This window comes from Mus pahari, chromosome 10, assembly GCF_900095145.1.
Source record: "Mus pahari chromosome 10, PAHARI_EIJ_v1.1, whole genome shotgun sequence".
NCBI classification, from domain to species: Eukaryota; Metazoa; Chordata; class Mammalia; order Rodentia; family Muridae; genus Mus; species Mus pahari.
The window spans coordinates 59,121,042-59,124,605 of NC_034599.1; the positions used below are offsets into that span (position 1 = coordinate 59,121,042).

Genomic DNA, 3,564 nt, shown 5'->3' on the forward strand with positions numbered 1-3,564 from the left:
CCACATGGTGGCTCACAACCATCTGTAATGAAATCTGCCGCCCTCTTCTGGAGTGTCTGAAGACAGCAACAGTGTACTTACATATAATAAATAAATATTTAAAAAAAAAAAAAAAAAAAAAAAAGGCCTGCGCCACCAGGCCCGGCCAACAAGCTACTTCTAATTTGCCTCTAGCAGAATCTGCTTCAGCTCCTTAGTTCAATGGATTTGCCTAGTCAAGAAAGGACCTTATAAAACAAGGTGACAAAGCTGCTCTGTGAAACTGGATTCAAATAGGACAGAAAGAACCAGGTGGTTCTCATGTTTCTTTCTCCATTTAGGCAACAAATAGAACTGCCTTTCAAATGACAGTAACCATGGCAAAGGACAGAAGGCAGCCCTGCTAACTTAATACACATGACCTTCCCGAAGGGTTGCTAAGGAAAGTGTTTCTATTTCACCATGGATCCACGAAGGCACGCGGGGCTGATCAGACTAGGTTAGAAGTGGCCAGCTGTGGCCGAGATCCCATCTAGAAAACTGACACCTGATAGAGGCAGAAGTGAAGGAATCTGCTCCTGGTGTTTTAAGATGAGAAAATGAGATGAGAGAGAGGAAGGAAAGGAGGGAAAGAGCGACAGAGGAGAGAGTGAGCTCTCTGAGTGTACAGTGCATACTTCCCTAGTTTAAAAAAAAAAGAAAGAAAGAAAAAAGAAAAGAAAAGAAAAGAAAAGAAAAGCTATTAAAAAGAAGCTAAAATGACTCCTTCCCTTTACCCTTGAGTGACAAGCCTAGAGGGAGAATAATGAGCTCACAAATGCCACGAGCTCCTCGGCAGGACTGCCCAGCCCCCTGCAACCAGCCCTGCAGCACTCTAGTTCTGCTTCACTGTAGCCAAGAACTTGCAATCAGCAGCGACTACCACTGCTGACATGGTGCTTATTTTTAGAAGCCAATTATTAACTAAGTCAATGGTACTTTTGTGATGATTCTCTATAGAAGAGACAAATGCTTTACGAAAATAATAGCTCAAAAGCTTTTACTCCTGCCTCAAAACCATCAACTCCAACTCCCTTCTCCCTGGTTGCTCAGCTACCAATTGAGCAGGAAACCCCCCCTCTATGCAGACAAGAGAAGTCCATTCTGGTGAGGGAGCATCCTTTTTGCTTGGCTCTCAAAATTCAGACTTATTTCTAGGGGAGTTGAATCCCTGGCTGAGTGCTTCAGAAAACGGACAGTGCATGCTGGTGACACAAACTGACTTTAAAATGCATCTCAAAACCTATTTGAGCAGTAGATAGATGGACAGTAGTCGACCAAGCAAATATGGTGAGATGCTGGTTGCAGAACTGAGGTGATAGTTACTGTACGATGTAAAATTCCTTGAGCTTTCTATATGCTTGGAATTTAATCACCTGCTGGAATTGCATATTAATGACAGAATGTCAAACACACTGTGGAAGTGGGGACCAATCAAAACCTTCTAAAAGTTGGGATATGACTACAGGGCAGAGTTCTTCACATGACCCCACCCTGGAGGCATGCGGCAGCCAGTTTTTGCAGTAAGGGGCTCTGATGTAGAAGGGCCTGGCAAAAACCCAAGGCTGGAAAAGACCTCTTGTGGCTCTTATGGATGCATGGACTTCTAACAACAGCTACTTGCAACAGAGTCCTGTCTAGGCCCTCAAGACAGACTGAGTTCTACTCTAGTATAAAAACACTGATCCATGACTGGGGGTGTAGCTCAGTGGTACCCAGCATGGGCAAAGCACTGAGTTACAAAGAGAAAAAACTAACAAAATAAAATGAAAGTAGGAAAAGATACTGTTCTTTATTAGAGCAACTAAAGGGAAGGCCTTTTTGCTGCTTCCAAGGCTTAGTTAGCTCTCTCCCATCAAGCCCTAGTCCTGACCATTAGACCCATTATCAATGTTTGGGGCCTAACTTTAGTCCCTGAAGTAAGCCTCCAGGAGTGCAGCCCCATTCACCCACAAACAGCCTCTCTGACCCCATATTAGGGGGAGACATTTGGGTGAATGGAACTAGCAGATACCTAGGGACAGAACTGGTGATGATTCAGCAGAGTGGGCTTGAAACGGCATACCTGGTGCTCAGCAGCTCTGACGGCTAAAGAGAGTTCATGCAGAGCACAGCCACCAGCCTGTGCAGAGCTCTAATCCCAGTTCTCAGGGCAGTTCATGTGACAATGCACATAATAAGCACTAAAAGTAAGTGTTTATGAGGCTGGACCATGTTAATTAACTAGTGTAGATCGTGACTAGCTACAAGTGTCCCAAACCATGGAAACAGTGTAAGCTCAGAGAGGGGCCCCTAGAGAACTCATCCACTCATTTCTCTGTTGAGAAGCAGCATTCCAGCAAAAGTATAGAGCCTGCACAGAGATGGGGAAGTATGAAACCAAAGGAAGCAGACTAGCTTAGACAATGGCACCCACTGGCTATATGATTTATGCCAATTATGAAATCTCCTAGGACTTAACTATCTCAACCCGCCAGCTGAGGGGGCTGACAATCCATCTCATGAGATGGGGGTGATGTGATTAATAACTTACATAATGTAAAAAGGACTTGGAAAATGACAGGAGAGTTGAAAGCTAGTTGTTATCATAACTGGTCATGCCAACATTCACCTTCTATTACTTTAGCAAGGCCTAAGTGGACAGGAGGCTACTCTGGCCCTTCCTGTTTCTGGCTTATCAGCATGGACTCAACTTCTCTTCTTCCCTTTCTAGTTGCATCAAAGCTCTTTTTTTGGGCTAGAACTAAGAAGGGGGGTTGGGGGGGAACCATCAATAAGAACAGAGTACAAGAAACCCAAAGGTCCAAAGATGTCAGGTACAATGGCACACACCTGTTTTCCCAGTAGGCAATAGGCAGAGGCAGGAAAAAACATTGCAAGTTCAAAGCCAGCCTGGTTCACATAGTAAGTTACAACCAACCCAAAGCTACATAAAGAGACCCTTTAAGGGGGGGGGGGGAGGAAGAATAAGAAGAGGAAGAAGAGGAGGAGGAAGAGTTACAGGAGGAAGGAGAGAGGAGGAAGAGGAAAAGTAGGATAATAGTCTTGCCAGGCTTGGTGACATGGACTTTAATCCCAGCAATCAGAAGGTGGAGCCAGGTAGATCTCTGAATTAAAGGCCAGCCTGGTTTACTAACTTCCAAGCCCGTAGGACTGTGTAATGAGACCCTATCTAAATAGTCTTGAGGGGCAGGAGCTAAGACCCAAGTAGGAAATTGTACCCCAGGTCAGGGGCTCCAGCCAGCCCAGAAAATTTTCTGGGCTTCCCAAAGATATGGCTGCACTCTTGTTAAGAATTAAAAAAAGGAAGCCAGGTGTGGTGGCGCACACCTTTAATCCCAGCACTCGGGAGGTGGAGGCAGGCAGATTTCTGAGTTTGAGGCCAGCCTGGTCTACAAAGTGAGTTCCAGGACAGCCAGGGCTACAGAGAAACCCTGTCTCGAAAAACGAAAAAGAAAGAAAGAAAGAAAGAAAGAAAGAAAGAAAGAAAGAAAGAAAGAAAGAAAGAAAGAAAGAAAGAAAGAAAGAAAGAAAGAAAGAAAGAAA

General features: G+C 44.7%; 1 protein-coding gene across 1 annotated transcript in view; it reads right to left on the reverse strand.

Annotated features, from left to right (window-relative positions):
- The window catches only part of Map2k1 (mitogen-activated protein kinase kinase 1), a 66,531-nt gene that overhangs the window by 24,136 nt on the left and 38,831 nt on the right, over positions 1–3,564 (reverse strand). The gene's annotated exons all lie outside the window — the stretch shown is intronic.